The 13408-nt window shown below is 37.2% G+C and overlaps 1 protein-coding gene across 1 annotated transcript in view; it reads left to right on the top strand.

The window, feature by feature from the left end:
• The first annotated feature begins 322 nt into the window (after positions 1 to 322).
• Positions 323 to 13408, top strand: part of si:dkey-238f9.1 (chemokine-like protein TAFA-2) — an 86269-nt gene continuing 73183 nt past the window's right edge. The window contains exon 1 of the mRNA XM_017408568.3: positions 323 to 830. The gene's annotated coding sequence lies outside the window, so the exon portion shown is untranslated. The remainder of the gene's footprint in view (positions 831 to 13408) is intronic.

Raw genomic sequence — 13408 nt, 5'->3', positions numbered from 1 at the left:
GATGCAATCTGCTGGCTTCTTGATAACATTTACTAATTGGCATTTTACAACAAATGTGAATGTTTTTCTACACTGCCCTGAGATGACTTTTGTTGTGAATTGATATTGCTATATAAACAAAATTAACTGATGTGAATTAAAACACATTAGTTGCAAATCTGGTTTGGTATTTTGCTACTTAAGTAAAAGCTTTTGCCAACTGTGTTTTTTTCCCCTTTTAATTTAGTGAGCAAGAAATCGCAAAAAACCTAATATTTCCTGTGAAGTCATGTAAAAGCCTGTTGTCACCACTGGCCGCTGGGTGGCGCTAAAACACCAGCGCAGCACCTGCAGGCTGCTCAGCCGGACTGATGAATCCGGCTGCTCTCTCTCATCCTTTGGACGCCTCAGATTCTTTTTCTCTAACTGCACGACGCTGCTGCCAAAAGCCCAAGTGCGCGCACTTTGTGAATGGAGGATTGCAGGGGAATGAGAAACAGACCCATTATTTCAATCCAGAAACTATGAGTGACTGTCCGGCCAGGTGTCCAGCTGCCGCGGAGCTCCGGCGGATGGGAAGTTGCGACTCAGACCCGGAGGAGCAGCAACTTTTGTAGACTTTAAACTCGCAGCAAGCCCACCTCACAGGGGGGGTTAGGACTCCGGGATTGAGCGTCTGGAGAGTCTTGATGTCAGACCTCTGCGTTTAGGTTATGTGTTGTCCAGGGAGTCTGGAAGAGACAAGGAGGAAATCTCAATTCCCTGAAGATCAGGTTTCTGCTGTTAAACTGGCAATGGAGCATAACTGAAAGGGACGTTTATCTGGATTAACTGAGAGAAAAAAACGGCAGGTAGGTCGCCAATGCAGCTCCTTAACCTCCCAGCCGTGTCTTTGCATGCTTTTGACAAGAAACACATTTTTATATATTTAAATATATAATTTATAGTGTGAGTTTCTAAATCCACAAGTCACGAAATAGTCACCTGTCTGAATGATTTTCTCCTGTTGGCTGATTGATAAACTGATTGATTACTTGTGATTCCACTGACTTGAGGTGGTGTTCCTGTGTACACACACGCACACACGCACATATATATAGATTTATAGAATGGCACATCACTGCAGAACTGTATCCGGTAATTTAGTTTTGGTTACCCTTTGCCATTTTTTATATCATTTTTGATTGATCAAATTAGATCAGAAGCTGTTTCTCACGTTGATCTTTCTATAATCCTAATTCCATTCACTGATAATGCGTCATTTAAAGTTTGTGGGATAACTGAAGCAGCAGCACAAGTCAAAAGAGCCAGTAAGGGAGGTGCTTGGCCCCACATTTCACAAAAAAAAAAAAAAAATGTGAGTGGGTGTATGAGAACAAGTCAGTCAGACAGGCAGGGTCACAGAGTCTGCAGAGTGAATGTGTCTTCTTGGCTCTTCAGTGTGATAAAATTTTCTCTTTATTCTTTACAACAAGGATAGATCTCTGCCATGCATTCTCCCAGACTTAAATGAAAAGGTTACCTGTAGTTATTTTGTTCATAAACACCTTAAATGCTGCTGCAGCTCTCTCTGACTCAGTCACACAACTTTGACTCCCCTTTTGAATGTCAGAAGTAGAAATAAAAAGAAAATAAGAATACACTATAAAAGGGACCCTGAAGTAAACACATATAGGAATTAAATAATATGAGTTAAATACATCGTTCATCTAGGGCCACACAATATTAGAAAAACTTGCAATGTACGATTTTGATTAATATTGAGATGATGATATCAGTTGTGATAAACCTACATTTTGCTCACTTTTCACTTTTTCTTCTGTAATCACTACCATCATTGGCCTTAAGGCCAGCGGGACTCCGTTGGATCGAATATATATATATATTCAAATATATTATTAGCTTGAATACATGGCACTTGAAATATGTTGTCTTATGTCCAAACAATCTTTTGTGATATTGATATTGCGATGATAATAAGTTTGTGATATGTTATGCAGCCCTACCTACATTCTACATTTACATCTTATGTATTTATGTAAACAACATTAAAATGTTAAAGTCCATAAAAAATCAATGTGTGATGAACTGGCAACTTGTCCAGGATAAACCCAACTTGACTGCTGGGGTAGCCCCTCTCCATGCCCACTCCTGTAGCCCTGGACACAGCAGGTACAGAAATATAAATGGAATAACCAAAATGAAACAAATATGAAGACGAATTCAGTGTTATAAACTAAATATCCAATGAAATTATATAATTTTGATCAATTCTATACATTTACAGTGCATCTGTGTGAATGATTTAATTTTCTAAGTTGTATTTTTGAATAAATACTGATGCCAGTGGTGCTCTATAAAATAAGTATTTGTTGAAATTCCGGTTTAATGAGTAAATCAGCAGCTGCCCCCAAAATTGTTTTGATTGTGTGTGGTTTTTAAAAAGGTGATTAAGTTGAAGTTTGTGGTAGCCACTCCTGACCACTCTTAAGCTCTTCTGTAGCAGATAGACAACACAGGTTTGATCAGATTTCTTTTTGTGTTTATAGCTTTTATTTGGAGCCTACTCTGAAAAACAGGTGTAGTGATTTATCTCCATATATCTGTGTCTCTTGTACCTCTGGAAAGGTAACCCCAGAATAAACTTGACTCCCCATAGTAAAGCTCAACAGGCCGGTTAAATGTGGATCTGAATCCACAGCAGGAGCCCAAATTCTCCCTCTAAATTCCAGCACAAGAGGAAAAACAGCTTCAACCACAAGTGCCAGCTGTGTGTCTTTATCAAAGTACAATGGTTTCATTTTGCTGTTTTGTGTTTTGAATGCACAAGTAGAGTCCCGAGTGTTTGGTGTCAGCTGCTTTGCACACAGACTTCAGATATTTATGATCATGCTTACACATCACTGTGAATATGTCTCCTGTTCCCCAAACATTCTTTTTTCTTCCCTTCTTCTTTCCCTCTTTCCTTGCTCACCTCGTTCTTTTATCTGCCCTTCATCTGCTTGACAAGTGTTGTGTGGTCAGCTGTTTTTTTTTTTTCCTCCTCAATTAGTGCTATCATCGCATTTCATCCTGCAGAATACGAGGATGGTAATAACCTTACACTCCTATTGCAGGGTGATACAATTCTGCTGTGATTAATTGAAGTCCCCTCAGAGAGTCTGAGGAGGTGTAGATCTTCCCTTTCACACTCGCTGACAGGCAACCCATTATATTGTTTTATAGATCGCCGTCAGTAGCCCTTGAAGCCGCCTGCGGCCCACTGTTGTTCTGGAGGGTTTTATTGTGCAGGGTTATTGGTTGCTATTGCTGACAGGCAGAGCAAAGGCCACCCTGGGATTACTGGAGATGGGATCTCTGTGACAGGTCCACTGTATTTGACAGTAGCGCGAGAGACTTGGAAAAAGCTTGCTCTGCAGAGTCTGTAGCAAAAAAGTGGTAATTTGTTTCGGAGCCACGGACGAAAGTTGTGCCACCGTGACACTGCAATACTGCACAATGACATCCATATTCTCAAACAAGAAATGAAACAAAATGGTTGCTTTTGTGCCATTTTGATGTGACACGACACTGCAGCTGTGCTGAATAACCAAAATAAGGAGGGAGGACAGATTGCCTCGCCACTTTATTTGTCTTTTAAAAACTACTACAGACATTGCAAGAGGAACCAGAGGATGTCAGAGAACTGACAGAAGCTTGGAAAGAATCCTTGATATGCATGAGATGATATACAGAAGAAGAGAACAGTGCAGAACATTCTGATAAGAGGCTTGTTTCTAGTTTTAAGGAGCCACCCCAGGCAGAATTTATGTTCTCCGCCATCTTCCTGCTCCTTCCGTCAGATCAATAGGGCTTAATAAAAGAGTCTATATTAGTTTTACAGGCTTGAAACAAACCTTTCAGCACTTTAGTTTTTACAACATATGAAAGTGTGCATGTGTACTGTGTTATTGCACAATTAGGATTGCATGTACAACCCCAGTTTAACAGAAGTTGGGAATTTTTATAGTGTAAATAAAAGCAGAATGCATTGATTTGTAAATCGTATAAACCCATATTTTATTCATAGTGAAACATAATAAATATATCAAATGTTCAAACTAAAAAAATGTACATTTTTAAAGATAAGGTAATTTTGAATTTCATGATAGCAACAGATAAAACAGTGGGACAGGGTCAACAACAAAGCTGTAAAAGTAAGTGGTACATAAAAAACCCCACAAACAGATGGAGGAGCATTTTATATCTAATTAGGTTAATTGACCACAGGTCAGAAAGAGGAATGGATATAAGTAAAGATGGGCAGAGGTTCACCAGTATGCAAAAAAACGTCATTTAAAAGTTATGGAACAATTTCAAAATAATGGTCAATACAAAAACTCAGGAAGACTTTGCATATCCAATAATCTACATTTCATAATATTATGAAAAAAGTTGAAGAATCTGGTTAAATCTCTGAATTTAAACAACAAGGCCCTCAGGGGCCACTGCAATAAGAAAAATAGGCCAGAGAAAATAGGCCCAGAACTGTTGAACAGACTGTTGATAAAAATATATTGTTTCTTTGCACAATGGTAAACTCGGCCCGGTCTTCTCTTTTTTAAAAGATGTTGCTACCATCAAACTCAAAATTACATTATCATTTATTTATTTATAAATTGTACTCTTTCTTAGTTTGAACATTTGATATATTTACTGTGTTCAATTGAGAAATAAATATGGATTCATGAGATTTGATATTTCTTACATTCTATTTTTATTTAAATTTTTCACAACATCCCAACTTTTTTGGAATTGGGTTGTATTATTCTTTTCCGCACTTCGGTGTATCTGCATTTAAGGTTGACATTTTTCCATTTCCCGTGGTGCGGATATGATTGTTGCGGGATTCATATACATATGACACCCCAGTGTCTTAGAACATAGCTCGATAATGCCACAAATTACCTTTAAAATCTTGGCTCTTGCGTCATTTCAACAACTCTGTACCAGCCTTGCAGATATGGTTTAGCAAAACCATAAAAGAAGTCAGCCATCTGTCTGCACGTATGCGATTACACCCGATTTCAGCATTTGAAGATTTGCTACTCAGTGGCGTTCGTAGGCTAATGTGTTTATAAAGCTGTTTGTTCCACCTCTCAATGTGCCGACTCGAGCTGCTGGGGTGAATCTGACTGCTGCTTAAGGGGAAAATTCAAAGCCCCACAATACCAAAAGAAATGCAGCATTGTGATCTTTCTATGCTGCTCTGTCTTGTACAGAGAAGGAAGAGGGCACAAGGAGAGTACACCCCATGTTTTATAGATGCCATCTTAAAGGAGCATGGCCAAGAATAGCTGGCTGAAATGAACTATAACCACAAACTAAACACCAAGACAATAAACTAACAAATTGGTTTTCTGGAAGCCAGCGGTGTCCCAGTCACTCACCCGGCTGATCCGTGCAGATGCAGCAAACTGTTTTTTTCTTTTTTTTTCCCCCCCTAAGAGATTAGGTTGTGGAGAACAACAGGATCTCTTATTTATTCATGCTGATTTGCTGTGTGCATGTTTGCCTGTGGATGTGTGTGAGGGAGGGAGAGAGATGATGTTTGTGTGTTCAGCTAAAGTGCAGCAGAAAGCCGTGTGTGTTTATTTGAACGATGTGTGTGGACACTTCATGTGTGTACAGGATTTTTATTGCACGCCAAAGGCAAAGGCAATTATGTTTTCACTTATGTCTGTGAGTGTTTGTTAGCAAAATATTTCAAGAATTCCTGAATGTAGTTTCGGAAAACTCTTGGAAAAAATCATTACATGCACATTTACGACTGATAAACCTTTGGAGTTAGCCTGAATCAAGATGGCCGCTTCAGCTTAGAGACTTTAGCAAATACAAAAATGGTTATAACTCAGCTAATTTTACAGGTATTGACCTGAAATTAGATGTGGAAGTAGCTGAGAGTCACACATACTCCGAGCACTAACAGATCTCACAATATCACATGAGATCGCAGATAATAAATGTCTATAACTCTGTCACTTCTCAGCATAAGATGATCTTAACTCTGGCTTTGAGGGCGATATGCATTCCTTCAAGGGATGCATATTGCCTTTAATTTATAGATCAAACTGCTCCATTAAAATAATGTGTGTGTATTATGATGTTTTTGTATCATATCAGCTGCTACTTTACACTACCGTGTAAAGTCTCATATAATAACTGTGATTACACAACTAACCCAAATGCTCACCATCCTTGTACTGTAACTGTGTACTTTTTTTGCTTGACGTGGCAATCAAAAGATTTTACACCATTGTACCACTTTACAAAACAGAGTAAATAACACCAAGGTAAAATGACTTTCATTTTGTAATACTACTATTGTGTCCAACTGTTAAGCTTTTGGTTGAAAGGCCAAATTTATAGAAGCAGTCATCTCCAAGGATACCAATCAAACGCTAGTAGAGAGCGCTCCTAAGGCTAAAATCAAGGATGGGGAATACTTGACAGGAAAGTCTAATTTAGATATTTTTCACATTTAAAAAAGTCTTAAGACTTGAAAAAAGTTATTTTATGTGTGCTATTGACCTCTTGGTCAGGTCACCCTTGATTTTGATCTTGTTTTTTATCTGGGTAAATAAAGATGAATGTAAAACAATAAAGTGCTGTAAAATTTTCTTTTTTTTGTTTAGCCTATAAACTTTGTTCAAAAATCTCTGCGTATGATGTGTTTTAGTATAGCTGTCAAATTACAGCACACATCAATGTTGAGTGACTTCTTTCTTATGTGAAGACACAAATACAGCTACTGTTTATCTTAATACGACTAATTGTTTGCTGCTGTGCTTCTGCTACTTTGTTAGCTCATTAAATAAGCTAATATAATGTCCATCCAGTCCGTCATTCACTGGGAACTGCAGAATTTAAATGTTTGTAATGGTTGTAGCTGCTGAGAAGAGATAAATGAAACTAAACATTGCCTTCCGCTGCAGCTGAACAGGTTTTTATTTTGATGCACCTGTGGTGATCAGAAAGGCAATAGGTCTGTCAGGGAGCTTGGCATTTTCTGTTGTTCAGCAGAAATGAGTATTAAATTCAAGTCATTTTTGACATTTTAAAACCACTGGTCAATAAATATGTGCACAGAATAAGCTAACATGGTGAGATAGAACCAGAATGAAAAAAAGTTAGTTTTAAAGAAAATAATAGCATTTTAAAATTGATGAAAATATAACATTTCCTTTTAGCATAATCACAAAAATAATGGTATAATTTGTAAATAAGTTGTATTTTTGAGCATACTTTTATGGTCACAAAAGTAATTATATACAGTACAATGAAACTAGCATAAAATTAGTGCTCATCATTTATAGGAGGCAACAAGTCTATTTATACAGCCTGCAGGGAGTGGAATTAAAGAGTGATAAGTTCAGAAAACTAAACCACCTGATTATATCCACTAACATTTTTTATTTGCTTTTTTCATAATTTATTGAAAATATAGGCAGAAAGCAGACATTTTTTACCAATTGTTAAAAAAAGTTGTTACCAAATTACCCAAAACTTTATTCTACTGTATGGTTTTCACTAACATGCACCTCTAATCACATTTAGTTGTGATGGTACAATGCCCTGGAGCACATCTTCAGAAAAATGTAAATGAATAAACTACTGCAAATCAGAGAAATCAGACTGGGGAAGAGAAGTAACTCTGAAGATACATTTTGGGAAGAAATATTTAACCTTAGTGCTTTATATTTTGGTTTGCTGAGGTGTAAAAATTAGCTGTTGACAAAGCCAACTAGCATTCTTCATTATAAAGTAATTATTTTTTGGATCGTCTCAGTTTTGTTGATACGCCATGCTGTTTTTAAACACTGAGGTTCATGGATTATAAAGTGTTGTCACTGTAATCTGTTGATTGCATCTTGATTGCATTTTAATCACTTTTCTTGTGACATTTATCTTGGAGTTATAGGTGTAAAGAAAAAAAACTGTGCAAATCACATTCACAGGTGGGCAATTTTTGAAGGATTTGTCATATTTTCAAATAGATTCAACTGGGTTCCTGTGCAAGAATGGCATGAACAAGCAAAGATCACTTTTTTCAAATACAGATCACTTCTGACCACTAAGATACCTTTCTGTATCTAAAGAGAAAGCTACTTGACTCGTAATGTGTTTTGGACACTGACGACGATGAGCTTTGAGTGGAGAAAAACCTCAGCTGAGAAATTCACTTTTCCAAGGTGGTAGTTTTCACCTCCATCAAGCCTACTTTCAGTTTCTCTTTTTGTTCTCTTTTCTTGAGATGGTCAGTATTTGGCAGCTTTCACTTTCAGCATTGAGCCATTGTGCTGAATTCTCATCAACTCCTTTTCCAGCAGCCCTGCAAAGAACAACTCCCCAAGCCCTGAACCATCAGCCCAGGAAAAAAGTTGGGGAATTGCAAATTTTTAAAGGTCCCATTTCTATAGCTTGCTTCCTTTGGGAGAAAAGGAGCTCTCTTTTTACTGGCAGATTTTCTTTCCTTTCCATTTCTTGTGGTGCCTAATGGGCCTTGGTAATTTGAAATTTGCTCTTGTTTCTTTCTTTTTTTTATGTCTCTGCTTCTAAGCTTCACTTCGTGTCTTTAAACATGAGCAAATTGGGTAAAAAAATTTTAATTACAAGGATTAAAAACGAACCTGCTATCTTCTATGCCTAGTAGTTCAGTGTTCAGAAAGCAGAAGAAGAGCGACACTATGGTGCTTGTAATTAAATAAATCAGACTCAATAAGTTATGCACTTCTTGTCACAAGTCCACATGAAGGAGAGTCGGTTCATCTATATTTTACTTTAATTTAGAGTTGGTCAGGTTACCGCTGTGGTTTGCTGACTCCTCATGTCTTCATCTTCTCATCTCTTCACATTCTCTCGTCTGTGACCCAGAAATTATTCAGTCTTAGCTAAATATCTGGAAAGATGTCTGACTTACTAAAATACATCTAGTAAAAAAAACAAAAAAAAACCAGTATTAGGTGAAAGGAGCTTTTACAAAGTGAGTATACACAAATGTATCCTTCGGAGAAGTTTTTTATTTAAGTCTTCTTTAAAACAAAGCTATTTTTCATTCATTTCCAAGTTTCATTGATTTCCTTTCGTTTATATTTCACTTTGGCAGGACTGAGGTGCAATAAGAGGAAACAAGGATGCACAGATTGAAAAGTTTCACATTGGGACAGCGTTTCGTTTAAATGTTTCTGACTTCCAGCCCCCCATCTCACTAACAATTGGAGTGGGTTGTCATTTGTGCAAATTATATTAATTCAACAACAGAAACATTAGTATTTAGTATTCATTTAATTTCTAAGTGTCATTAAATTTACTGTCCAGAAGACAGCATATCAGCTGGGAAGTAATACTTTAAAGGAGGATGAAATCTATAATCAGTTTTGTTTCCACAATGTCAAAATTGGATCCTAGGCTGTAGCTGCAGTTCATGAGTCTTTTTCATCCATTCAAACAAGCCTTTTCTGTCAGTTGGTTATCTGAATAATTTGCTTGCACTGTATATCTATTTCCATGTAAATCAAGCAGGGAGATCTATATCACTGATCTAACGTACAGATGAAACGCTGTGCAAAGGTAGGATTTGTCAACTGGTAACTTCACTGTAAAATAAAAAAAAAACAAACCACCATAATATGATGTCTTTTTTTACCTAATTTGAACCGTAAACAGTGTCCTATAGGCAAAATCCAAAATAAATTAAATGTTTAACACTTATACTTAGCTTCACAGCTAGTGTGGGGAAATATTACTTGATATCAAGCATATAAAAATATCCTGCCTCTCCCTTCCACTGTGATCACAGAGACCACTAAGCATTTTTACACAGCTGATCTGAAACAGGCTGGTCTGTGTCATCTAAATGAGCAGATTCTTGTTTGGCTTTGTTGTAGAGTGCTTTAGAGCACTTCCTCTGCTCCTTTTCTGCTGTGGCAATTACCAAAACAAAGGTAATAAAATGTGAACCTACTTCTAGATGGAAATGATGGCCGCCTGTACCCAACCTGGACCATTTTATATATGACAAATACTGAATTAGTGTTTAACTGTATTTCATATTCAAGATTGTTTTAAAAGTCATTGCAAACTGCAATACACATAGCATAAATATGTGGGAGTTGAGAATTTTGGTTCTGACTAACGGGATGTTAGCACAGTAGTGTAGTTGTTATCACTGTCAGCTCACAACAAAGTTATCTATTCAAATGTCAGCTGGGGCATTTCATTATGAAGTCTATATGTTCTCCCAGAGTTGGGGATTCCAAAAAACATGAAAAAAACATGATAATAAATTTTTCCAAACTGAGGCTGCTCATAGAGCCATCAACATCAGGTAAAATGTTAATTGTTTATAAGCTTCCCACAGAACTCCACTTCAAAAAAAAAATCTGAATTATTACTTTAAGTGGTCAAAACTATACCGTGGTTTTGATCTGCTTAATTAAGAGAGGACACAAACAGTTGTTACTCATATTTGTGTGGCTTTCATAAAAAAAAATCTTTGTCAGTTTATTTTTCCATTATAGATTTTGATAAAACTTGGAATCATGTTTTTGGACAGCACAGAGTTTCAGGTCCTATATTTATGGTATATTTAGATTTCTTTGATCCTAACACAGATCTGAAATATTCATGCTCTGTCTTGAAGAATAAATGTGTCCAAACAGGCTTTGAAGCAACCTACAAATGGAAGTGTGCATGCTTGTATTCTCCTTATTTGTTAAGGATTCCAGTGTAACCCAAAAAGTTGACACAGTTTCCCCCCAAAAAAAAAAAAAAAAAAAAAAGAAAAGAAAAAAAAAGCCCTACCTGCTAACAGCCTGTACTTGTATTGAAGAAAGAAAACAGGGTTGAGGTGTATGTTTTTCAGGGGTCATTCTCACAGAAGCACACTCCAGCTGAAACCCTGTATAATCTCCGTGAGGTCAGGGGTTATTGTACGTTCTCTTTTCTACTGTATGCGGACAGGACAGGGGGGGGGGTTTCCACAGCACAGTTCTCATCTTTGGATTGATGTCTTCTCTCTACACCAGCATCAATTTTCAGACACGAGGCAGAGTTTCAGGGTTTAGAATTAAAAACTGTTATTTTTTTTTCTCCCCCTCTTCCCTCCTTCTGTCTTCATGGTACTCTCTTTCTTTTTGACACACACTTTCGCGATCACACTCACACACAACAACTCCCTCGCCACGGCGTGCCGGGTGACTAATTTCTCCTGGGCTTTGGACTTCAGCATGACAGAGGGCGAGAAGGAGAAAATCAAAGAGAGAGCAGAGGCAGAGGGGCACTGTGAGCTCACAGGAATCTGCCCACATCGAAAGGAGCTCCATATACCACCTCTCATATTGCTTATTTTTGGTCTCCGCTCTTCCTGTTTCGTCTCATAAGCAGGTGCGAGTCCAGAGCGTGTGTGTGTGTGTGTGTGTGTGTGTAGCCTCTGTGGGATTGTGTCAATTTGATCACTGTTTACTCTCCAGTTTCAGGTACTGGAGACAAAACACAAGCAATGCGCGCAATGCTCTCATCTGTGAAGAAAAATTGAAATCTAAGTGTGTTGTTTTTGAATCCAATTTGAGCTGTCTTTGCTGGATTCTGTAGAGTGGAACGGCTGCCAATCAGCGTTGCTTTGTTTACTCTGTGCATCCTGCTGACAACAGGGCGATACAAATATCAGCTGCTGTACTGTCACAAACTGGGCCTTTGTACAGTTTCATAAAGACAGAGCAAAAATAGGACGTGCAACCCTAAAATAACTGTTGTTTGTTGCACATCACTACTTTGACAAAAACAAGTAGGTAGCTGATTTTAAATGGAGACTCATCATCAAACAACGGGATAAAGATAATAAAAAAACAAGAGAAAGGTGATAAAGCTTCTTCCGTTCAAAGTATTTGAGAAAAAACTAAAATGAATTCAAGGCCTAGCATGCACCCGCTTCTTCATGTCAGAGTTTTAAACTAAGATCATCTTTTGAGTAGAAATGATGGAATTGGAGCTGTTTTGGTGAAACCTTGTACATGATGTTATGTGCAATATTGTGAGATGTTAGTGCTCAGGGTACTATGTGTGTTAAGGATAAACTTTTAGCTCACTGTCTTGAAAAACGAATAAGTCATACCCAATTTTGCATTAGCTGCTGATAATTAGCTGTCTTGAATTAGATTAGCTCCAAACGTTAATCAGTTATAGATGCATATTTGATGAATGTTACCTGAAGGTTTCATTAAAATCTGTTCAGTGGTTCATGAGATATTTTGCTAACAGATGGACATCTGTTGACTCCAATAGTTAGTGGCAAAGTTTTAAAAACAGATCTGGCACAATCAGTGCTCGGCGCATGTGTTGTGAATGACTCTCAGCTACTACCACACTAAATTTGAGCTGAGTAACTGTGAAATCTGCTGAGGTATAACCAGTTTGGTGTTTGATAAAGTTGCTTACCTTTAATGGGCTTCACTCTTAAAGTTAAATAATTGTAGATGTACATCTATTGATTACATCTAGAAAGTTTAATTAAAACTTGTTTTATGGTTCATGGGATATTTTGCAAACACCACAGAAAAATGGACACAAATGCACGCTCACAGACATGGGCCGGAACTTTATCACATTTTTGGCGACTATATAAATAAACATCATCTAGTTGAAAATCCTAGACTAAAAAACTTAGAAACATTAATGAACTTTATTAAACGAGTGTGCACCTGTTTGACTGATGTTGTTCTTTGTTCTTTTGTCTTTGTATTGTGATGATTGATATAATTGCTGCTTTGTTGATGCACTTTACACAGATTATTGTCTGATTTATGCAACATCTTTGCTCAACTTTTTTTTCTTTCATTTTCTTCTTCATACATTAATAATGAGATACGATGTAGATATCAAGATAAATAAAATTGTTGGTTTGTTTTTGTTGTCTGGAAGCTCTTTTTGTGTTTTGCATTTAAACTGAACAGTTCTTCGAGCCTCATTAGCTTCACCCTACACACAAAAAAATCCAGCACATAAAAAGTGAAGCTGGATCTGTTTATTAGCCCTGCAGTAATTTTGCATCTGCAGTTGCAGCAATCAATCTGTTATTCTTTAGTTTCTCTAACATCACTGTAATAGTGTGCTTGTGTTTAGGCCTGATATAATATTTACCTGCTCTGTAGTGGATGGAAGCAGGATCAGTTTAGGAAATAAAGCAGCAGACGCAGATTAACAAAACAAATTTATTTTCACTAATGAGAATTCAGCTAAATGGCTGTCATCACCAAAACAGAGTAAGACATACACAATACATTAAGTAATAAATTAAAGGCCTAGCATTCCTTGAGGGAATGCATATCACCCGCTGCCTTTCATGCCAGAGTTTTAGACTAAGATCATCTTATGATGAGAGCCATTTTGGTCA

The sequence above is a fragment of the Kryptolebias marmoratus genome, linkage group LG4 (assembly GCF_001649575.2).
Source record: "Kryptolebias marmoratus isolate JLee-2015 linkage group LG4, ASM164957v2, whole genome shotgun sequence".
In the NCBI taxonomy this organism is placed as follows: domain Eukaryota; kingdom Metazoa; phylum Chordata; class Actinopteri; order Cyprinodontiformes; family Rivulidae; genus Kryptolebias; species Kryptolebias marmoratus.
The sequence above is the reverse complement of the archived record's forward strand: the minus strand, read 5'-3'. Positions and strand labels throughout refer to the sequence as shown.